The sequence below is a fragment of the Poecilia formosa genome, unplaced genomic scaffold, assembly GCF_000485575.1.
Source record: "Poecilia formosa unplaced genomic scaffold, Poecilia_formosa-5.1.2 Scaffold4, whole genome shotgun sequence".
Classification (NCBI taxonomy): domain Eukaryota; kingdom Metazoa; phylum Chordata; class Actinopteri; order Cyprinodontiformes; family Poeciliidae; genus Poecilia; species Poecilia formosa.
This window is the reverse complement of record NW_006799943.1, coordinates 3,501,559-3,527,033: the sequence shown is the minus strand read 5'-3', so window position 1 is coordinate 3,527,033 and position 25,475 is coordinate 3,501,559. Positions and strand designations below refer to the sequence as shown.

General features: G+C 40.0%; 1 long non-coding RNA gene across 3 annotated transcripts in view; it reads left to right on the top strand.

Annotated features, from left to right (window-relative positions):
* LOC103143654 (uncharacterized) overlaps nucleotides 1–25,475 on the top strand; it is a 168,972-nt gene that overhangs the window by 109,053 nt on the left and 34,444 nt on the right. For 2 of the 3 annotated variants that reach the window (XR_476819.2, XR_001663151.1), the window contains exon 4: nucleotides 2,421–2,557. This is a non-coding gene — a long non-coding RNA (uncharacterized LOC103143654). Of the gene's footprint in view, nucleotides 1–2,420; nucleotides 2,558–17,723; nucleotides 17,736–25,475 lie in introns of those variants that run through there. The other variant, XR_001663153.1, reaches the window with a different exon arrangement.

Sequence of the window (25,475 nt, the reverse complement as noted above, 5' to 3'; positions counted from 1 at the left end):
TCATTCGGATTGTGGGAAATGAAGGAATTTATCATGAGAGTACGCACAATACATCCGAGTGTGTAGTAGCCTTTAATGTCATTTAGTAACTTTCAACAGCCAATAGCAGCTTTCCTCACTGAGGATGAGTGAAGTTCTGAAAATTGGGCCTTTTAGCCATCCAAAATGAATTAGAAACTACCCAACAGAAAAAAAAATAAGTCGACCTATAAAAGCTTGGAGTCTTTTTTTTTTCTTGCACAGCACATGACTTGATTTCTGCTTTAGGAACAGACTTGCTTGCCATGTCTAATTTACCATCTACTCTGCCAATTAGACTCTGAGCCATTGACTGTACTTATAATCTAAGCAAATAGGGTGAATCCACAGGGTATTAATTACAGAGAATGTCATAGTCTTTTCTTAAGCTGCCTCAATTTGTGATTTAGCTGGAAATGATGGCCACTTCTTTCATACCAAACCATTGCCAGGTGGCAATTTAAAGAGTGCCCTTTGAAACTCAAGATCTTTGCTAAACTCTGTTTTTTCCCCCCGTCTTCTTTAACTCGGAGCCACTAGCTGAGCTGCTCATCGCACCACTGAAGCCCATAATTAAAAATCTCCAGTTACTTCCTCCTTACCTTTGTTGACCCCTGCCTCGAGGCACAGTCGCACCAGAGTCCAACGGGCTGCCTTCGGAAAGTCATGGCCGGAACTTGGCCTGGGTGCTGGATGGAGGTTGGATGACTTTGGAAAGTGATGGGATGTTGACTCAACGGTGAAGAGGGTGGGTGCATGTGGATATCGACAAAGAGCAGGCCAGGCCAACAAATGAGCAATGACTACTGTGTCGAAGCTCCCACGCCGTCTTATGTGGGGTGGGGGGTTGGTACCTGGAGATGATTGCAAAAGCTTGAGAATGACTGCAGTGGGTGAGAAAACAAAGATGTAGACAAACAGATGAGACTTGGCAAAACAGAGCCAGAGACACACTGAGAAGGATCGTGTTTCTCTCTCTCTGGGGTTGTTATTAAAGCAGGATCCAGTACCCAGGAATGAAGGAATGTCTGCTGACGTCTTTCTCATCAGGACGGGACGGCGAGGTGGGGCGGGTGGAAAGTGTCAGTTCGCATCAGGAAGGAACCGATACAGTGAGGACATCTGAGGATTCAAATATTGCCACTCAGGGGGAAAGAGGTTAAAATCAGAGGTCTTACTTTCAGGAAGAACGCAAGAGAATCGCAGAGAGGGAGTGACAAAGACTCAGATGTAAATTTAGCCCTGATAGAATAATACCTAAATCCGCCATAGCCCAGTGGGCTGAGACTGAAGGTAACACTGCCTTCCCTATCCTTGGGACCCCCTTGTCAAGTCCCAGCCCACTGTGGTGAGTGAGCGGTGGAAGACCAGAAGGCCATACATACAGTACACACTCTGTGTGTCTCATAGGCTCATTCAGCCATGTGGTTTGGCAATGCGAGTAGCGATGTAGGTGGCTTTCAATGATGATATGGAGACCCATGTGTGCTGAAACTAAGTATTCAGTTTACCTCCACCATTAAGACACATTACACATTGATTCAGTGTGCGAGGGTGAAAGTGTTGCTTTACTGCAGCTAATCCCTCATGATTAGCCCAGACTTGACATTGTGTTGCTCCTTATATTTGTCCTGCAAGTCAACTTTGGGAGCCCCAATAAGGAAGCCGAGGCCTAAGCTTCTGCAAGCAGAGCAGGAAAGAGCCGGGCATCAGCTGACCGAGGCGACGAAGGGGAACGTCTGTTTCCAGGAACGGCGGCGGTGCAGTTAGCCTACATGCCAACTACGAGGCATTCCTGGCCTCGTCAGCCAGACATATATCAGCACTGCTTCATATCAAAGACCTTTATTTTGGCATTTCGTGATGTTTGCTTGGACCTGGCACTTTTTAATAAATTCAATGGTACACAGTGTTAATGCACAGGAAAAACACTAGCTAACACCCGTTGACGTTTCTCTGGGTAATATAGGCTTATAGGAAGCTTAGATAACTTCCTATACGATAGCAGTGGGGACATGTGGAGGTTATTGGCACAGACGATCTTTGTGGGACACAAGGAGCAACTCTTTGAATGTATAGAAGTCACAGAAAATAACTTTTTAGTGATGTTGTAGCCAACAGTAGTAGTAGTGAAATTAGTGTTTTCAAGTACTTTTCAGGTTCAAGTTGTCGTAGCCAGATGGAAAATAAGTACAAATGAAGGTATACACGTTATTTAAGAACTGATCCATCGATCAGAGAATATGTTGTCTCAGCTATCGTGTAGTTTGACCTTTGCAACCAGCATGTTTGCTGCTTCCAAGCAAGGCCTGGTAGAGGTGTATTCACTTTCAAGACTTTATGCAAGTCTTCCTAATTAAGAAATTGTTTGTCCTGTCTGTCTCTGTGTTGCCCTGTGACAGATTGGCGGCCTGTCCAGGCGACAGATCCTGCCTCTCGCCCGGAACGTTAGCTGGAGATAGGCACCAGCAACCCTCCTGACCCCAGTAAGGGACAAAGGTGTACAGAAAATGGATGGATTTAACATACTTTTCTCCAGGTATGTTTCCATCCATTTATTATGTGAATTTTGAGTGAACATTTAAAATGTCGTAAAAAGAAAATGCGTTTAGAGGTGTTTCCAGTGATTTACTGTTTCGGAGTAAATCAACCAGGTTTTGCAAGGCATAATTTCATCAGATGCTGATCCCATGCATGGCTGTAATAAACAAGATGTAGAAGTTGCAAACTGTCATGAATCAATCGTCTCAGAAAAGTTTTTGTTTACTCATTTTTTGAAGGTTTTATTTAAGGCTGTTACTTTAACACATTCATTTGGATTAATTCATTTTGTCAATTTTAACAGGTTAAAATTTTAATGAAAAGCTTCTTTCTTTCTTTTTTTTACATACCAAAGTCACAGGCCAGAACGTTTGTGTTCATGTGTTCCTGGTTCGCCAGTAAAACTGACGCACAAGCAACAGTGGTACACAGCAGCAATGGATGACCAAACCACTTCCCTTGGTCCGCTGGGGATGAAGCTTTGCTTTGGAAAACCACCTGATGGAATACTGGATATCATTTTGGATAAAATAGTAGCTAAAATCTCTGTGTATCATTCTTATGAACACATGCTAGCCTCATGAGTTGGGTGTATTGATACACCTATAGAAAATTGGATAACACTTGTAAATTGCTCAGAAATTATACTTACTAATTATCCATTATACACCTAAACTACATCAATATAGTCACATTAACATTACTGAATTGTAGTAAAGAGGAAGCACAACACGTCGCATGAACAGAAGCTGCTACTGTACTTCGAAACCTCCGTAAGAACTTTCCTTGAGGCGATTTTTCTATTTATTTCCTGTGTTTGCCTTTTTCTCCTTTTAAAAATAAAGTTATGAAACCTATTAACCCGGCGGTTAAGTAGCCGGGCCCTGATGTTGCTTCAGACCCATGTGCGGCTTGTCCTCCTCTCCTGCCTGTGTACACTGAACCCGTGCCAGAGCGGGCGCTCCGCTGACTCGGACACGGTGCCCTTCCACTGCGCGCTGCGCCGAGATGCCGATTCCTCGCTAGGTGCCAAGTGATTTTTATCACTGGGAAAACAGCCTCCTTCCAATCTCGGCCCTCTTAGGAGCATATGAATACACTTTACACTCACTGGAAGGAAAACAGGTAACCCGAGAGCTGGCTCGGGGGGCGAGAGCTGAGCCTGCAGGTAAAAAGGACTGCAGTGTGTCAGCATGTGTTCGGCGTGGCATCTGAGCGAGTGTGTGCGCCGGACTTGTTCACACTCGCAGATACAGTATAAAGAGAAGTGTGTCTGCGTAGTATTTTTGGGCTGAGCCTTAATGCTGCGTAGACACTTTGCACCTAGTTTTGGCACCGGGGGTTAACGAGACGAGCCGTAACTGCAGCTTTTTAGCCGGGGACTGGATTCTAGTAGCATGCAGAGGTAGCACAAAAATTAGTCTTCCCTTGTATCAGTTTTTTATATCTATAATTTAATTGTGTTTTTTTTGTCCAGTCACAGACCAGTTCTTACGGAGGTCCAGCTGAGCAGTTACCGTTAGCAGCTTTTCCTGAGAGGCCAAATGTCTAAACTTAAATGTTTTCTCTAAAAAACAGAAACAATTGTCCCTCCTAACAGTTAAGTAGACTGAAATCATAACCAGCTCACCGGACTTATTGTTCCACTTCCAATAAAGAAGTGTATTCAGGGCCAGTCCAAGCCTTTTTGGGGCCCGAAGCAGATTTTCATTTGGTCCCCCCAATACCAACATGTCAACACCAGATTCTTTATCTATCATCTACTCTTATGTGTGTAACATAACTACTGTTAATATAATTTGTAATGGGCTTACATCATACCAGTGTTATTATAGTGGCTGATTTTAACCACAAAGGGGTAGAAATTAAAAGAAAAGAAAAAACTTTAAATTTGCAGGCAACAAGTTTTATCATATATTTCCCTAGCAGTGGCAGCAGCCATCGGCATGAAGAGATTCATCCGTTATTTGTCTAACTACTATAAAAATAATAAATCATTTGTCCATGTGTAACAGCATGTGGTTTGCTCCCTACCAGCCATACTTTACTATGCGAGTCCCCTGAACACAAAACCCCATTTTCCTTTGTTAAACCTTTCCATGCTTTAGTCAGGACTTTACAGATGTTTTTTCAAGGTGGTTGGTTGGATTTTCTGTATCTTTTAAAACGGCTGGAATCAGCTAAAACCTGAGGCCCGTCTGACTCACTGTTAGTCTTCCCCCGCTCTGAGGTTTTGTTCACTTTTCTGCTAACTCGCTGCATACTGACATCTACAGTCATATTCAATAAATTATAACATGCTGTCAGATGAGGCCTGTTTGTCAGATTAAAAGTATATTTTGAAAATAGCCACCTTTAAGTGTGGCATTAAGCGCACTTTTCTTTAAGCTCACATTTCTGTTTTTAAAAAAGTGCTTTTTTTATCGGTCTGATATAATAATCTAATTTTAAATGTTATGTTTTTATTAGCTATAACTAGATGATCATCATAATTAAACATCCATCCGTGTGTGGAAACTTCACAAGAGCTGGCTAATACATTTTTTTTGTTGTGCATACAATCATTTAAAATTTAGCAGATTAATATTTATCTTCAACATCATTTCTAAAATCCACATCATTTCTCGTCATCATTCCAGGTATCTAAGTTGTCGGTTCAATTGGGGACCAAACTTCCAACTTTTGTCACATTTTCAGCTGCTGCTGTTCACTTTCACTCTGCACTGAGTCAAAACAATCAAACCCTTTGAGAAACCTGTTCCTCTCCTCACCTGTGGTGGCGCCGCTCCAACAACCAGAAATGACACGAAAACTTCTGAAGAAGACATTAGCGCAACTTCCTTCCTTACAAAATCTAAACAATAAAGGAGTAGTGTCAGATTCCATCAGTTGTAAAAGATCACGAGCCATTTCTGCCGCCAGCGCTAGTTTGGTTTGCTAACATTTGTTTTGGTTCTATTTACCCGGAATGCCCTACATTATAGTCCACTTCCTGCTTTTGGAAGCATCCGATTTTGATTGTGCACTAACACAAACCATACCTTTTTTTTTGTTTTGTTTTCTTTTGAGGCCTTTCCAACTTTATTAATAAATGTTTTACATCTTTTGTCCTCATCCAGCCGTCATTTTAAACCCACTTGCCCACGTAGCATCATGAGGGGACACACCATCACTGTTCTCATTCGTTTGTAGCTGCACAGTGTGGCCATTTTTCTCCCAACATCAAAATTTTATAATTTTTGTTTTTCATCTCAGATTATTTCCAACTACTTTGTAATGATACTCGGTAGCAGACAGTATTCTCACTGTACCGTACCATTAAGACGTGACACTCACTTCCACTGCTACCATATAATGTGTCATTTTGTATTTGGTTGGCAGCTCTGCTTGTGCTTGGATTTAATATGAGTATAAATGGTGGTTGCAAACAATTTACCTCAGAAAAAAAAAACATGAAATAATAAACAGATATAACTGCGGATAGTAGCTTTGATTTATGTCCCTGTCAAATCCGCGCTCGTATTCTAAACGCCCATGTAGTCGTAATCAGAGGTGATTTCCATTTTAGTTTTAATCACACATGAGGAAATTAAGCCATCTGGACAGGAAAGATCTCAATAATTAGGAAACTGGTGTAAGAACTCCTCCTGTTTGTTTCATGTCAGATGTTCAGTGTCTGTGTCCATACAGTAACCACTCAGTTATATATATATATATATGTATATATATTCACCGCCCCCTCCTCTGCTCCATCCTTCCTTTTTTTCACTAGAGTTGTTTATTTTAGGTCCTTGCATGAAAAAAAGCGGTAAAATCAAAACAAGGCTAGCGTCACTCATAATATTTGGAGTGGAGGGCGATTTATTTTCCTTTTATTAAATGCTGATTAATATGCAGCGTTGAGTAGGCTAATACTGAGGGTTTTATTTCCCCTGCATCCTGTGCTGCGGCGGCTGAGCCTCAGAGGTGGAATCAACTTCGCACAGACTGGAGCTGAAGCTCTCGGTCTGGTTTGCATTAAGAGGAAGCGCTTCGGTTTACTGCAATTTTTTTCTTTTCATTCTTTTATCAAGGAGTCTTTTTTTGTTTCCTCAAGGGAAAAAAAAGACTCAAACTGTCAAATGTCACAGTGCATCCGGAAACTATTCCAAACTTTTTTTTTCATCTTATTTGCTTACGTAAACGTGATTTTCTTTTTGTTTTGTTTTCTATTATTCATAAATTTGCGAAACGCTTAAAAAATTTTCATCCCACTTCGTTATAATGGGGTATTTTTGTGTGCAGGGCTTCTCCATGTTCAGCCAACTCAAATTTAAGACTTTTAAAGACCTTTTTAAAAGAACGTTATGAATTAAATTTAAGACTTCTATCGCAATAGAAATGTACAAAAGAAAATCACATTTTATATTTCTCTGTTCTGTTTTGGTTCCACAGTAATAACTTTGTTGAAACAAAATTCTTAAATGTGTCAGACTGGTCCTTGATCATTGTATTTAAAATCCACTAAGGATCTGATTCTGGAGTTTGTGAGGCAACTTTTGCTTTTTTTTTCCCCCTTTCGCTGCTCAGCTCTCACTCTCAGTGGCTCCGCCCCGCTTAAGATTTTGTTTTGATTGGCAGAATGGCAGCTTGTATTCTCAAAAAAAAAAGGGCAAAAACTATCAAATATGAATTCCAAACTCGGTTTGTTTACTGAGTTTTGTTCTGATTGTGGTTCTGGGTATATTAGCAGCTAGTTAGCGATGGCCTCAACTGTTGGAGTCACAGAACACAATAAAGATGTGTGCACGTGACTCAAAGTTTTACCTGACAGAAAAATCCCTCAAGAAAAAAAATGTATAGACCTTAATTTTAGGGACATTCATTAACATTTTTTAAGGATGACACGCTGGTGTAGAATTTTAAGGAAGGAGATTAATTTAAAACAATTTGGAATGAGGTAACATAAAATATAGAAGAATGTAAGTGTTGTGAATACTTTCCGGATGTTCTGAATGGCAGGGCTGGGCGCTTGGATCTAAATATCAACACTGTGGATATGAAGGTGAGCACTGGCATTGGATCAATGCCAGCTATATTGAATATCTTCAGATTAGCTCTGACCATGCATCATGGGCAGATGAGGACAACATCAGTGTTTTCCAGCAGCTGCAGCACACAGGAAAGTTGCTGCACAAGAATAAGATTTTGCTCACTCTGCCAAGGCTAAATGGGCAAATTTTGGACATAAATGGCTGTTTTCTTCCACCAGAGTTTGCATAATGAATTTTTGCGAGACACTAACTGGCTGCAAATATGTTTTCCCCATTTAAAGCCCATTTATCATGAGGAGGTAAAGCAGACTCTCAGGTCAGACTGCCATGCCTTGTTGCCATTCCCAACACTTGGATTTCAACTGACGCCGCTTTCAGCTAGGCTATGCTGTGTCCACCAAGAGGACTGACACATCGTGAACTATTTCAGTTTTTTGAGTTGAAACCACAAACTTAAATGTATTTGACTGTAAAGTACCAGTTTTGCACATGTAGAGATTGGAATTTTAAATCGTTCTTATCAAAATATCTTAAGTTCAGTCAGTTTGGATGAAAGCGACATTGGAGACCTGCCTATTCGTGGTTCGGTATCAACAAATTCATCTCACAGATTTCAACTACAATTTAATTTGGGAAAATTTACCTTTCTCATAATTTTTTTGTAGAACATATCCCAAATATTATAAAGAAATTGCAGGTTGGGAAGCTGCAAATGCTGCTTGACTCGCTATTGGCTTTCAATTCCAAAGAAGACAATCCAACGCTATTCATTTTCCTTCATTCATTGGCTTCTGCTGAAGACCAAAGACAGTTTTCACTGTGTATTGATTTATATTAAGGTATATTTGGTGTTTGACCTATTAAAGTCGACAGCTATGAGCATTTTTAGACAATATGTTGGTAGTATTTTGCCCATTCACTGTAGCTTTAGTATATCTATCCATTTGGTCTCTGGCATAGTCTTGATGAAGTTAGATAAACGTCTGCAGTTACTTTTTATGGTAAATTTGTTTTTCTCTGTCCTTTATGTGGCATACAACAAAACTGCAAACAGAACAACATCCAGATTTCTTTTCACTCCTTTTCCACAAAAGCAAGATTTGGCTATTGTACAATTTAGTTGTGCTCTTAACAGACTTTTCAACCTGAGCGGTGGAGTTCTGCAGCTCCTTCAATGTTACCATTAGCCTCTGCATCTTTAATAATGCAAAGTTCTTTTCTACTTTCTATTGACTGCACAAGATTTTTTGGAATCACAGTAAAGAGGCTAAAATACAAACAATTACTAAATAATTTGAGTTTTGTTTATCAAAATAAAACATGAAAACTGTACATATGTAATTGCAATATAAGGTATATTGCAATTACATATTGTGGACCTGTCACATAAAACTCTAATGCAATATACACACACGTCTGAAGTACGTAATTTAACAACAGTCCTGGTAGAACTTTTTTCGCCGACTGCTCTCAGAAATTGTTCAGTTCAGATTACCAAACCCAATCCATGCTTTATATCCACTTTAACCTTAAAAAACCCCAACTGCAAATAATAGCATGAAATCAGATTTTTGCAAATTGAATCAAATGTACAATTGGATGTGGTTGGAAAAGCGACGTGGAACGAATCTGGACACTCTGAGCAGATTCACAAACGTGGAGTCGCAAAAGTGTGGGAGGAAAAAAAGCTATTAAATCTTGTAACCGAAAAGTAAAAATACATTCAGTTGGACACTGAATACATGATCAAATCTTGACTCCAAAGCACTAGTTTCTTCTGAGGAATGTCATATAAACTGCAAACATGCACAGTCAATAATAACAAGAACACGAAGCGCCTCCCGGAGACGCATGCAGGGATGGGGGGTGAGGGAGGGCGCAGCTCCTTGGAGACGTCCGAACCCGGGAGGGAAGCGTTGACTCACGTCGGCCGGAGCGCGCAGGGCGCCTCGGCCGCCTCACGTGACAGGCTGTCCTGGAACAACTCAGTAACCGTATAACTGGCTGTTTAAACAGGCCCTCTGAGAGATGCCCTCTCATTTCCTGTTGGAAAAGCTGATCAATCACAGCTCTCATCGCCACGGTGTCGGCAAGAAACCGAGCTGCTCGCGGAGGTGGAGCGCATACGCTTTATTTTTTAAAATGTATTTTTAATTCGGATGCTAATCTTTGCATCTCTTTCAGTTGAACTGAAATATAACAATAAATTCATCAACTCAGGAGAAACGGCTCATTTTTACATAGAAACTAAAACCATAGATGTGTGTGTGGTTTCAGTTGTGGTATTGTTCAGTTTTTGGGATGTTAATCAACTGCTTCTGGTTGCTACAGTTACACATAATAACAAAAGACCAAAAATATNAAAAACAAGATTGGAGTACATTTTTGATAAAAGTAGGAGACGTTCTATCCATCTATCGATTTCTTGGGTCTCATCTTTCTCTGTACTCTGCCTGTAGACAGTCTCCCCGCCCCCTCAACTTTTCCTCTTCCCCCACCCCCTTTTCTGCCTGCTACTTAAAACAACACGCCGTGCCAGCGGCTCTCGATTTCCACCGCTTCAACACCATGTCGTTTTTCAAGCGAGGCCTATCAGAAGCGTTTAGGCTGAACGCAGAGCAGGCCTGGTAGCCAAGTCGCCTCGGACCGCTCTGACTCAGACCATGCTCAGCTCCAATTTGTCCCTACATGGGCCAATGTGTGTGGCTACGTGTTTGGGGGAGAGGTGGGTGGGAGTTCTGATTGATGCAACATGTCCACTGCCTTCTACCAAATCCATTTCATTCGGTTTTAAGTGAAAGGTTGACACGGAGCAGAATGCGTGCTTTTGTTTTGCATTATTTCATTATTTTTGGACAAGTTTTAAAGAGGAAAGCTTGAGTAAAGAATTCAGCAACTCTTAATAATATGAGATTCCTTAAAGGGGCAGTGCTACGCATGTTACATCCATCATTAGCAAGAAAATGTGGTAAAAGTATAGAAAGTTATCACAAAAAAAGAACACTTATTTTACAGTCAAAAGATTTATTTATTTATTTACTACTTGTTTAAAGGGGCAGTAATATGTATTTTCTAGGCACATAGTGACAATCAAGTAACTATGTTACTTTCTTTTTTTATTTAAAAATGTTGTATAGATCAAAAATGAAAAAATTGAATTGACTTGGTAATTTAACACCTTGAAATTGAGCCTCTGTCTCTTTAAGAAACTCCTTTCTGAAACTCCACCTTCAGTAAGTCATCAGATCCCTCCTCTATTAACCCTTTACATCAGTTTTACCAGTGTTGCACTGAAAAGTAGCTCCTATAATGAGCTCAGCAGATGTGCAGTTCCACCAGGTGTTTGCTAATTGCTGCTGGCTAGTCTGAAGGATCTGAGTGAGGGAGTTGCAGGGGAGGAGGGGTGCTTCATCTTCTGGTAAAAATGTTGTTTTAGGGTTAATAAAGGAGCCATGTTGTGATGACTTCCTGCAGGCGGAGTTTCAGAAAGAACAGGAGTTTTTCAAGAGACAGAAGCCCAATTTCAAGGTGTTAAATTACAAAATCAACTTTAAGTCATATTTGATATAAATACAGCATTTTTACAACAGACAAAAACATAGTAACTTGATTTTGCTATAAAGTGAAACTATGTGACTAGAAAACCCTTTTAACAATTACTACAACAAAACCAAATATTTTATCTTAAAAAGTAGCTCATCACAAAAACAACACTGTTATCTGTGATAAGTACTTCTACTTATCATTTTCTTGCTAATGGTGATAATCATAAGCTACATTGATAGAACATAGTCTACGTGTCCAGAGACGGTTTAGTTCTGAATAAAAAAATGTGGTTATTTTGTCATTATCTTATGTCCTTTCTTGTCTGTCAAAGCAACATGCATCACTTCATATTACTATTTTCTAAGTCACCACCTTAAATCTTAACCTAACGTGTGCATAGGAGATGTTCTTCTTGGCCTTTGACACCTCTCGCTTCCATTCTTTTGGTAAGAAAATAAAAATTAAGAACACCGTTCGGCTAAAGAAGGGGGGTGGAGGGACGAGAGAAAAAAACCCAGCGAACTGGATCTCCATTACAGCCTCATGTATTATAGCAGACTTTAGTTTTATGAGCTTTTAACAAGTTTCCCAGGGGTTGCAATAATTTTTGTGGTTTATTTTCGGAACGTTGACTTTTTCTTCTAAAACGATCAGCGAGGGTCTTTCAGCTCTTCAGCCCTCTTCCTCTGCCTCCGTCCAGCTTCGCACTCCGTCTTCAGGCCACTTCGCTTCGCCTGCTCGCCTCGAGTCAACGTCAGTCTCTTGAGTTTCCACCGGACCCGTTCCAGCTCGCCTCTTAAAAAGTCACTGGCCGGTGATTGACAATCGGCATCCAAAGAGTAATAACAAGCGAGGGGGCGGCATGGCGGGACGGCGACGGAGGGCGAGCGCGGAGCTCTGCGCGAAGGGTTCAGACGCCGGCCTGTTTGTCGGGGCATACCTTGTAAGCCACAACATCTTGTAGCCGGGAGTCATATTCAGCCAACAAAACATAACTCTTAAGTCAACGCATCTGGCTGTCATTTCATAAAGCCTGAACCACTGCAAGAAATCATCTCCATATGTGCAAAAACGAATAAGAGGAACACACTGACTGTAATATTTCACCTTGCCTCGGAATTATAAAAAAACCCAAAACCTATTGTCGCTTATATTTCTATTATTTCTTGGTTTCCACCTGTCATGCTTATTGTCTTATTCCGACTTTCCCTTCTCTCTCATCCTCTGTCTTTTCACACTCAGACGGTCCCCCTCCACCGCCCTGCGTTCTCCTTCTGTTCCTCCATCCACGCTGCGTCACGTCGTTATTGTGCGAGTCTGAGCCGCTTGTCTGACAGCCAGAGTGTAAGGCTACACCTCTGACCTGGGAGAGTCAGCAGTCTGTAGTTTTAGCAAGAGAAACATTTCTCCGAAGAGCGGTGCTGAGTTTTGCCGCGAAGCCTCGTGGCAACGATGGAAACCAAACGGGGAACCACGGTCAGCTAACACCCTGAAGCGAGGAAGCAGTTGTTCATGAGCTGGAAGGTTTTTTTGTTGGTATATTTGCCATTAAAGGATTACCTTTTGAGATCTACCCTGTGAAGAACTTGGTAGAAACACTCGTACTCACTCCTTGAACTTCTTTATGAACAGCGACACGTCAGTGTGTTGGGATTTGAATGTAATGTGAAACGGGTCAATACAAAGACAAAAAAAAATAACACTTTGACTCATTCAGACAGCCAACATTAACAGGTTTTAATCTCTTTCCATTATTTTTCTTTGTGCATAAAGTGCCTATGTAGGATTCTAATGGGGTAAAATATCACCCTTGATTAGTTTAAAAATAATATTCGCCATATTCTGCAGAAGTGTAAATACATATAAAAAAAAATTGAAGGTCATTATTCAGTATTTACATTAAATATGCTAATTCTGTTTTGGAAAGCTAACCTGCAGCAGCTGCGTTTCCATTGCAAACGTTCACCAAACTTTGTTGATCTTCAGCTAAAGTCGAAAGAACACATTTTCTCAATTGCTGTGTTTCCATTAAATAAGAAATGCAATTAAAATCTCACATGAATGAGTTTGTTCTCTTGATAAGTCATTAAAAAACATTTCGCACCATCACCCTCCTACCACTTCCTGTTGACTTCCTGTCGACCTCTTTTGTTGTTGGTAAAAGTTCATGAGACTCATGCATTTGTTGTGGTTGTATTTACCCACAATGCCCCAGTCTTCAGTCCGCTTCCTGCTTTTGGAGTGGTCTCCGGTCTGCTTGGCGTTCGCACACGAACCGCACCAGAGGTCACTTTAACCTGAACCGAGCCCTAGGTTTCTAGGTGGACCAGTTCACCTAGGCAAACAAACTAGAGTTTGGTTAAAGTGGACTAAGCAGAGCTGGTGTGAACACATTCTAAATGTGCAAAGAGGGCAGAGACAAACACCTGAACTATTATTCACTACTTTGTCTTAAAATACAACTAAAAACCACCTTGTTACATAAAACTCCCCATTAAAACAACTGAACTCAAAAAAAACTCCCCATGGCTGCCAAACTTTTTCACTTCATCCATTTAGAACGTAATTTTACCTTTTTTTTTTTTTTTTTTTTTTTTGCTGTATTCCCTCCAGACAGGCTAAACAGACGAACACATCACCACTGTTGACTGTCATGGTAACAATGTTTGGCCGATTAAGTGATCTAAGCATTACTCCTGTGTATGCCTTGTATATATATTTATTCCTTTGAAAAATTGTCAGTGAAGTTATAAATAAGAAATTAACCACGACGATATTTTATTCCTCCTTTCCAGTCCAGAGCTTCTTACATTGGACGTTTGTGTTCCTCTCAGAGGAAAATGAGTCAGCATTCTGCACACTAGTCACGCTCCGCTCTCTCGCCCTGCATGTTTGCCTCTGTCCGCCGGCCAAGTCGCTCTCATGAGGTAAATCTGCTGCTTTAAGCCACCTGAGCTGGTGGCTTTATCAGGATCCGGGTGACCCGGATGCGTGGCGGCGCGCAAAAGATGTTTTGCGCACTGTTTTGTATTTTGAGCGTCGCCACCCCCGCCCCGCCTCGCCCCCTCTTCGGCTAAGGCCTGTCGCTTCTGTGCCAATCAGATTTTTCCTTATCACCAGCCAGACTGCAACTGAAGCCAATTGGAGTCCTAATTCATTTCCTGAGAGGAAATGGTGGCGGCAGTGGTGCTGTTGGTGTGCCGACATGCGTGGCTCTAGTGTACTGGCAACTGGAGTAGGGTGGAGTCCGAGCTTCTAGTGGAGTGATTAATTTTAAGGAGTCATATCTGCACAGAGGCCAAGAACTCCTGAATCATGTTGAAATGAAATAACACACAAGTTATGCATTAAAAAAAGCACTTTGGATTTGGAAGTACGTTTCTGTTTACCATATTCCTCAACGACACCTACTTATGTAAGGATTCATTGAAAACCCCTGTGGCAAAGGAATATATGGAAATCTGCAAGTTTTAGCAAAATGGACCTCAAGATGTTTTTGGTAAAAAAAAAAGTAAAAATCTTTTTTTTTTTTAATGTTTGCCGTGAAGATATTTGTTCTTCCGTTTAGTGTAGACAAGGAAATCAACTGGTCAGCCAATGGAATAGCATGAATGAAAAGATACTTGTGACGCTGCTGGCTTATGGCTACCTATTTTAGCGAGTTAATGTTGATTAATTAACTACATAAAATTTTAATGTGTTAAGTTTACTTACTGGATTTCCGGCTGGAACCTCTATATTCACACGTTTCTGGTACGCCCGTAAATTTGACGCACAAGCACCATTCACAAACAGGGATGGACGACACAGTTGTTTCTCTGATCCTCTTGGGGTTTATTTTCACTACAAGTTGTACTAGAAGGAGTTAGCCTATCAGCGAAGAAAACCCTAAAGTAGCATCTCAATGCTACTTAAGCATTTAAATTTAGCAGCACAGACGTCCCAAACACAAATATGACTGTCCCTGAAATTAATTCCATTAAAAATTTTCCACCACTTGTCTAAACATATGATGTACGTTAATATTCATTCATATGAACAGTGAAAATCATTTCAGCACTACCACCAAAGCTAACATCTATAGACTTTCTTTGCTCCTGGGGGTTCAGCCAATCAGAGGCAAGGACAACGAATGGAGCACATGGATTCGCTGCTTTGCACCAAGAACCACTGAAGGAAACAACAAAAAACCTCAGAAGACGACACGAAACACAATTTCCTTTATAAGAACAAAAATTGAGTGGTGTCATATTTTAGTGGTTAAAATCTAACGTCACCAAGAGCCAAAGGCTGAATTTGCATGTGGACCAGAGTCAAATATAGAAACCAAACAGGGAGCTACAGTGAGCTAACACATTAAGAAAGAACCCAGTTGTTCATGAACTGGAACATTTTTGCTAGTAGATTTGCCTACGTATTTTAGGAGGAAAAAAACAAACCTTGCCATGTTGGAACCTGCACTGATGTAGGATTATAGGTCCACTAGATGTTGTCATTTTTTTCTTTCACATTTTACATGTGAAGGCAGCGACACAGAAACCTCCAAAGACGACACTCAACTTCCTCCTTAAGAGAAGCGGTGTGACACTTCAGCGGTTGTAGGATTTCTCTTTTGTCTTTAGCAAAAGACTACGAGCCATTTCTCCCTCTAGCGCCAGAGTCACATGTTTGTTTTGGTTCTATTTACCAGAAATACCCTGCGTTACAGTCTTCTTGCTGCTTTTAGAGCAGTCTCTGGTCCACTTAGCGTTCACATAAGCAGAGTTCATTCACCTCAACCAAACAGAGATCTAGGTTTTTAGGGAGACCAGACGAACTGGACTTTCAAACCAAACTCCCCAAATGTTCGTCTAACGAACAAGAATTTCAATTAAAGCAGACTAAACAGTGCTGGCGTGAACGCACTCTTACTTTTAACACACAAGTCTGTCCCACCTCAGCTAAATTCCTTCTGCCAGTGTGTGTGGAGTAGAGCAACACACACTGCGAGAGCATGTGCTTTAAGTCCACATGGGTAGCAAACCTGGACATCACATCTGCTTCTCTGTGCCAGCCCCTCCTCCACTAAGGGGTAATTGTTTCCACATTATGCAATAAATTACAGTCATTTCTGTCACTGTCACTTTTTCACTGCATTCTCAATTTTCTAATTTTGACCACCAATTTCTGTCAGTGTTTAACGTTCGTCTTCTACGTCTTTTCTGTTATTGTTAACGAAGGCGTTTCTCTAACTTTTTACTCTTGCTGAGGTTTGAACACTTTGTTTGTTGGCAGTGTTTCTCTCACTACCCACAGTCTGAGTTATGTTGTAAAAAAAAAAAAAAAATCTTACTGTACTTTAAGGCATATTAGAAGAAAAAAAAAAATCTGCTATTTAGCCCGATGGTGCAATTTGGTGTTCAGAGTGCTCCTATATTGGTTTAGGTTTTTAGGGTTTGGCGTACATTTATTTTTCCTCTCCTGCGGCGAGGAGCATATGTTACGGAGCTGCTCCCTCAAGTCCATTTGTGCGGTTCTGTTTCTGTACCATAAATAAAAAGGGGGAAACACAGGCCCCGAAGCAGATTCTGCCCGAAGTGGATTCCAGTACCAGATGTCTCTGCGTTTTTATTCGTCCGTTTTCACAAAATAACAGGTGATTGAAGGAAAAGCGCTAATGAGTTCCAGCTCTTTCTCTTCTCCTCTCGTTTTTCTTTTTTTTTTTTGTAATCTGGACCACGTTAGAGGTCTGGCTCGTGTGAGAGAGTCTGAGCTCTCCCTTCCATCGAGGCGTTGTAGTGAGATGCCTAAGCAGGTGTCTGAGCTCCACTTTCGTGACTCTTCGTGTTTTCGGCACATTTTTAGCTTTATCGAGCTGGGTTCTGGAGGGAAAGACAGGAGCGCGAGGCGGATTAAATCCCAGTGTTTGGCCGCCTCGAGTCAAGCAGTTTTAAATTGAACTGTCTGAGGAGAGTTTCACGACGATGCCCCATCAATGGTTCCAGGCAGAAAGGTCACGATGCTGAGATAAGCCAAGAAGAGCGGGAGGAAGGAAAAGGAGGAGGGAAAACGGTGGAGGCGCGTCAGCAGTTTTTGCACGAAGAACCTTGAGAGGGCCACAGAGAGGAAAGCTCAAGACAGATTATGTGGACATGATTCAGCAAAAAAAAGAATAAGAAAAAGAAAGCCAAATGGGTGATGAATGAGAAGGTTAGGAGGAAATGGGGAGAAAGGTGTGAGTCAGCAGCTAGATGGAGAAAAGCAGTGAAGGAAAGAATTAGGGCTGCAAGTAACAATTTTTTAAATAATCAATTGATTAATCAGATTTTTTTTTTAATTGCCATATTTTTCATAAAACCACTTCATCTTTTTTTTATCAATATTAAAATACATCAACATTACCAATAAAAAATTACTTTTTCCAAATTTAAAAGTAAAAATTTTAACACTTAAAATGCAATAACAGCATTTTCTTAGAATATGCTTTATCATTTGTAGCAAACAGTGAATATGCAGTCAAACCATTTCTAACATCAACATGTGAAAATCTCAGGCCTTTTTGTTGTATGTGTGACTGTAGCTCTGTGGTCTTCCTGTGATCGGAAGGTTGTCGGTTCAATTCCAGCTTCCTGCTGCCACATGTTGAGATAAAGAGCTTCAAGAGATCAAAATGATTGGAGAAGTGCAACATAAGTTCAGACCATTTACCAACATCAGTACAGGGTAGAACTGATTTGTTGACTTTCTAAAAAAAATTGCTTGACTAATGACTGGATAACAAAAGGTGCTTAACAAGAGTTTTTCACCGAATGTGACCCAGCTGAAGCCAAAACTTCGCAGTTTGAGAAGTTTTGGGTTGAACATATTTACAGACAAGGATTTTTTTTAATCTTAAATGCAAAATGTATATATTTTTGTACATTTTTGACTGAATTACTGCTCTGACTGTGCTGTTCTTTTAGCAAATAGTCTTTGTTAGAGTCTGTGTACTCCAGTTAACGATTAATTGGTTACTAAATTAGTTGACAATTATTTCAATATTTGATTCATCACGATTAATCCGATTGCTTTAGCCCTCAAACCATAGGGGTGGAAGCTCATGTTAGAAGTCCTACAGATGTCCCGTTATCTAAATCTAGAGATTGATATTAATGTTCTAGAGTTGTGCTACTCCAGGTGGCAAAATGTTGAAGTAAACTCTGTTTCTCACATTCTGATTTTCTCTTTTAAAAAAGAAAAAAAAAAAAACTTCATCTCCACCGTTCCTGGCAGAAACGACACAATTTTGGATGATTATATTCTCTGGTTTTGGATGCTGTGCAGCTGGAAGGATTTTATTTTTTTTTGCCTTTTTACTTTCGGTTATTTGCTGTGATGCGTAACCATAGCAACAATGTGGTTTAGAACTAGAAGCAGCTGATTAACGTTGCTAAAGTTGAAATAATAACTCAACCGGAGCCACAAATCCCAGATGAGTTTGAGAAGGAAGCGTCGTCGATTCAGAGCGGCAGCAGAGATCATAATGGGCGGCGAGAGATCACTGGCTAACAAGTTGGATGAACTTCAAGTCCTAACAATGATTCAGCCAGAGTATCGGGAATAAGCAACCAGTTTCCGTCCATAATATTTACAGAGAGAGTTTGCCAGTCCTGCTCCGGCCAGCAGCGGTCACCGATTCTGTTTATTACCTTTGTGGACAGAATTTCAAGGAGCAGCCGAGGTGTTTAGGGCATCCATTTTTAATGGCCTCAGTGGCCTCCTCTGGTTTTTTATTTTTCTGTATGTTACGGTTTGGTTAGGTTGTCCTGTTTGCTTCACTGGACCGTCGTCTCCAGGTTTCACTGGAGCAACTCGCAGCCAGGATGGAGATCAGCTCCTCCAGATCCTTCTAAATAACAGACACCAGCCCTTGACTTTACCTGATATCGCCTTTTAGAGGTTTCAGATGTACGACAGCGTTTTGGGATCATTGTAGATGGAAAAGAGACAAGGATTTTTTTAGATTGAGCTCATATTTTTTCAGAAATTTCCTAGAAAAAACAAAGACATTTCTGAGTTTGAAAAGTCTAAAATTTACTAGAACAAATTCAGAAATTTTGAGAATAATTTCAGAAATTTGCTAGAAAAAGCATCTAAATTCTAACTTTCAAATGACGAAAACTTGCTCAGAAAAACTAAGATTTAGAGATTAATTTCAAAAAAAAAAATTCTGGAAAATTTGAGCTTGAAATGTCAAAGATTTGCTCGAATAAATTCAGAAATTTGGAGAGTAATCCCATAAATTTTATAGGAAAAAACATGTAAATTTCTGAGTTTGAAAAGTCGAGAACTTGCTAGAACAAATTCCAAAATTTTGAGAGAAAAAGCATGGACTTTTTTGAGTTTAAAAGAAAGTTTTCAAAAATAGTTTTTTCTATCTACAATGCCCCTGACACACCGACATACAAATGACAAAACTCTAAGGAATTACTAAGCTAGGAAAAACAGTGAGGATAGTTTCACTCTCGTTTCCATAGAAACTAGCATAGAAATCAACGGTTATTTTGCTCTTCGTGTTGTTTGTCAAATAAACCATGATTTATGTTGCTTTATGTTGCTTGTATTCAACAGTTTCTACTGTTTCCAACTGTTGAGAATTGAACTTTTCCAACCCACCGTACTTTCTCATTTTGTGACATTGCATCTAATACATATTTTATAGCTGTTGTTTTTTTTTGGTAACTCTGAAATCCACTGAGAGTTTATGGAAAGTAACTCAGGTTATGTATTTGTGCTGTTTTTTGCTTTGCCCAGAGTCTGCTGCTTTCACCTTATAGCTGCTAACTTGAAATGCACAAAGCAAGCGACTGCAAACATTTCCTGTACCAACAGATTTTGTTCCACCTACAGAGGACCTTAGGGGGCCAAAAGCATTGTGCTGACAGATTCATACGGTTTCAGCTGTTGTGGGACTGCCATATGGCCTCCAAGGATGCGACCAGGATCGATAAACAGATGCCGAGTTTGGTTTTTATTTGGATTTTGTTCTACAAAAATAAATGTTCTGCTAGAAAGTTTTCCGTTTTAAAAAGTTTGATTTTCTGTCCACACAGAAAAAAAAACTCAATAAATTGAATTTTGAAATAGAAGTTCTGAATGATTTTGCCACTTTACTTAAATGCATCTTATTGAAATTTTGTCAAACAGTTGAAACCAGATATTTACGTACACTGAATAAAAAGATGCAAACATATTCTTTTCTCATTGACTGAAGTTAAATCAGACCACATTTTTCTTGCATTAGTTTATTTAGAATTACCAAAATTATATCTATTTGGTAAATACCAGAAAGCTTGAACAGAGCATTTTTTGGAACTTTTTTCCACAAATTCAAAAGATTACATAATATCACTATCAGGATAACTGTTACAAAAAATGTCTTTAAAAAAAAAAACAAAAATACATTCTTGCCAAGTAATTGTGTGCTCCATGAGAAATTGTGGCACTTGGAACCAAAGGAAGTTATATTTGGCATTTGCAAGTTTGCCTCACTTTACTGCCGGGTGGCATTTCATCACTCTGGTTTCCGTGGCGGCTACCCTGTCCTCACATGAAGTTGCTGATAACACAGATGGTGTTTTTGTGTGTGTGTGTTGAGGATTTTAATCATATTTTTTTACAGGTTGCCACTGCTGTGTATAGATATATAACAATTCCATATTTAGTAAAAAAGCAACAGCCTTTCTTTTCAGTCTGGTCAGAGGACAGCTGCCCATTTCTATGTTTAGTTGTCAGCATTTGCTCAAAAGTTAAAATAACCTCGGTGGTGTTTTTGGGTGTTTTCTCTTTGTTTCTGACTGCACATTCCAGCTGGATAACAGGTTTTAACCAGTCGTGTGTATTGAGTTACAAATTCTTTGCCGCGTGATCAGAAACTGCTGCTTCCTTTGCTGCCTGAAATATTTTATTCCAAAGCATTGCGTTCTCCTAAATAAATAAGTCACTCTTCAATAAGCCTTCGTTGGCATTTCAAAGCTACTGTAAGTTATGAAATAAAAAATGCTGTCATAACCTTAATTCTCCAACTAAGGTTGGCTTTGAGTCTCTTCGAGTTGTTGAGCTTCCCTAGTTGCACCAGGTTGCTGTGGTCAGACAGTCAAGGTTTACTTACTATTCCTTTTTATTCAGGCAGGCTTCTAATACCTAAAAATGTGGCGTAGCTTCTGGTTTTGTGTACTTTATTTAAGCCTTCTTCTTATCTTTCAACTTTTCCCTTCAGATTTTACCATAGCGAATCATTTGTCTCTATCATTTGCATCCTCCACTAACGATGGGCAATAAAACAACGATACCTATCGCAATAGACACATGATCAATATCAGTACAAAATACATCCAATAGAATGTTGATTTATTTCACTGACCTTCAGTCCAGAGCCAAAGAGCATTCTCTCTGAGGAAAGGTCTTAGCCACTAAACCTATCACGGCCCCGTTAGGCAATGTTGGTAGCATCAACTAACTCCTTCATTCTTTGGTTAGCTAGCTTCAACTTGCTAAATAACGTCCATGATAGCAGTTTCATATTGCCCTGAACATACTCGAGGATACTTCAACTTCTCAGAGGTCCAAAAGACTCAAAGCGGATGTCCGTTGGACAAAATCGCACAAAAGCCAATTTCTAGGACCTGGTGCTCTGTGACCCACTGACTCACATAGGAAGCTGCTCTGCAGCAAACAGCAATCAAATCAAACTGTTTTGTATGCCATCCCTCTGATGAACTCGTTCATGATTCTACACACACTCGTCACTCAAAGAAAGAACCTCAACATCTAGAGCCACGCAACCTCCAGTTCCGTTTCCTTTCTCTTCCTCAATGCCACTGAATCAGTCAACATGGCTGGTCTCACCACTACCTTGTACAACCTTCCCTTTCATTCTTCTCAATACTCTTTCATCACACCCGGCACTTTTCTTCCAACTTGTCTCTATGCTTCTTCACCTCTTTTTCACTCTCTCCATTGCTCTGGACGGTTGACCCTAAGTACATCGTCTTCTACCTCCTTTGCCTCTCCTCCCTGTTCCACTTGTTCCCCTCTCACTGGCACACATGCATTCTGTCCTGCATGTATTCTAATCTCTATTCCACTCTTTCTGGCACGCATCTCGTATCCTCCCTCACTAGAAACATACTGATGATTTAATTTTGCAAGATCAGGAAAAGTATGTAGAGAAGGAACAAATTTCTGGATACTCTGGCTCCTTTCTGTATCTCACTGAATTGGCTTTAAACTAGAGGAGTGGTGTGGTGGAAAATTTTTGTTTCTTCTGAAACCGTGAAATTTTTAAAAGCCTTGGTATCTTTCAAATTGGTCCATGTCTACACACACACGCGCGCACACACACACACACAAAATCACATGTCTTGTTTGACCAAAATGCTTATGGTGGCACTCCTGGTGCCTGTAGGGCTGCAGGGACCACCCAGGAAGACTCTGCCCTCCATGGCTGCCTCAATATCCTGACTCAGCAGTAAGGGGTGCGCTTCACGTGTTTGTAAGATACAGGGAACGTTAACAGATAGCGCTCAGTTGGAAGTTAAAAGCTCCTGACAGTGTATGGGACCAAGTTTAGTGGCACCGGAGTGCAGACTGTTTCCAAGCTGCAGACCGAAGGTGTTCTAACAGTCCTCCTCCTCCAGAAAATCCCACTTGATTCCCACTCAATAAAATTGTGTTGATATAACATCAGCCGAAGTTCAGGCCTTTAAAACTGAACCTCTCGGTGGCCTGTACTTGTTAATCCGTTCTGCTGGTGGTCTGCACGAAGACGGGATTATTTATACCATGTGTGCTTGGAAACGGCATGATCTTATTTTTTATTTATTTATTTTTTTAAAAGAACGTGTCAATTTCTGTGCTTTTATCGCCGCGTGCGCTCGTGTTTACCTAATTGTAACCGGAGCGCAAGTAGGCACAGAGCATGCCGTTTTGTCCTAATCTCCTCCTGGGCAATTCATCCAAAAACAGAGCCATGCAGGCCCTGGCTGACCCCGTGCGCCTGAGCTGCAATTACAGAGGCGTACTGCACACACACAAACATAAACTTGCAAACCTGTCCAAGTTCACCCTGTGCAAGACAGACACCAGGACCGCCGCGGGGGCACGTTTCCAGGGAAGATGTGACCTTAATTGCTTAAGTCTTAAATTATCTTTAATTGTGCTTGCTGTGTTGCTTTATGGTAATGGGAGGAGGCGACTGGTGGATTCAGGTTGAGGTATGGTTACAGCAGGAAACAGGGCAGTGAAAGGTCATGTAGTTTAAATCCAGCTGAGTCCACACACACACACAGATACACAAAAACACGTACAGTTGCGTGTGTTTGTTTGGTGTAGGTAAATTTGTTAATGTTATTGTGAAGATAAGGAAAACGCTAGAATGACGTTGGCACAGTTTAATAGTGGATTAATGTGAAACTAAGCATTTCACATTAATGTGGTATTCAGATTTTTTTTAAAAATCTAATTTCTGCTATTTCTGCGTATGCTAAAATGGGTTTACACATGGCTGTACCATTAATACGGTAATTTACAATTTTATGAATACCACTCACAGTACTTATTGGTCAAACTATAGATGAATTAAATCGATGTGGTGGCCAAGATGGGTTAAAAAATGTGAAAGCCACAACAGAAGTCATACTAAAACTAAGTTAATGCTATTAAAACAAAAGTTATATCTTGATGTAATTTGTGGAAAAAATTTATTAATATAAAATAGAAGTTATAAAAACTTGCTAACTTTCGTTGTAGCATAAATTCCATTTCAGTTTAGCTTTTTGGATAAATATATATTACTAATTTTCTGACATCATTCGCTTTATAAAGTAAGTTAGGGAGCCTAGAGGAGAGTAATGGACCTAAACTACAAGCCCCGCCCACTGCTGTTCTGGGCCCTTTGCCTCCAAAGACACAAAGAGAAATGCATGGGGGACAGTTACTAACTGGAAAGCTAATTGTTGAAACAAAAAACAAAACAAAAAAATCTGAAAACTAGACAAATTGAGCTGGTGTCTGCTCCGTAAAGCTGCGTGAAGACCAGAGGAGCAGAACCAACCTGTTGGTGGATATATCAAGTCTTGGTACTGTCACAGTAGGTCAAAATGGGACAACTGTCAAGCTAACAGTTTCATTAGCAGCTAATGAAAAATGTAATGGCTGAACTTCAAATGTTATAGGTCGGTATGGGTGCGGATGAAGTGGACCAAATCCCCTCTCAGTGCTGAACACTAGAAGCGTCATGGTGAGAGAAACTGTTGAGCTAATAGACAGGCTAAGCTAAGTTAACAGCTAATGCTGAAGCTAACTACATTTTCACTGTGTTGAAAAAAATCACCAGTCATAGTTTATGGTTCATAATTTTGTTATAATATGAACTTTTGATGAAGTAATTAGCTGATTGGGATTTTAAAAAAATCATATTCCATGTTTGTTTTTAAGACTGGAAAAACATCTCATCCTAGCATAACTTTTTATACAAAAAATCATTTTTGTCGTGTTTCCTTTAGGCAACTTTATTTTTGCATTTCCAATTTACACAATGACAACGCAGTTTATATGACCAAAGTGATTGTTTCTTCTTTTTTTCTTAGTTTCTTAGTGAACACGGCTGACCATGACATTGAGCAAAAAGTTAAATTAATCAGTGCAAAATATGTTCTTTTAAGAACTGGCTTTGAAATTAAAGCACACGCTGAAAGTAACAACAGTTTGGATGGAAAACACAAAATGTATCCAACTAGTTGAGTTTAACTTGCCACATACAGTTCAGTTAGATGAAGATGCTCTGTGTGCCAATAGGAATCATGCAGCTTGGTTATTTGGCTGTGCATGCCGGTGATTTTTGCACAAGACAAGATTATTAAAAAGTGTCTCGACTATTTACATTACTCATTTAGTTGGCATATTTGACATTTTGAGTTTTTTCATCTTTCACAGCAGACTCTCGAAAGTAAACAAGCTTTAAATTAGATTAAACCCTGTAGAGACAGAGGGCAGGTCATCATCGACGCCACAGAGGTGAAAATTCTCTTATGGGTCTCTGGTAGGAAAAACAAACTGTATTCTGCCACATGATAAAAAGTCATCAAACCTAGTAGCAAAAGGAAAGGGATTCTTCATATCGAGACTAGAAGTGAACAGTGCTGTCAAAAATGCAGCTCATTTAAAAGTGAAGGACTCATTCATGCAAGTTAATGCAAACCTTTGATAAGCTTCTGCCAGTTATTATGTTTAGGGGGAAATTAGTTTTTCAGACACATTTACATAATGTTTTTTCATTGCTAAAATAATTCCTGATTGGAAAATAACATTTTGTGTTTA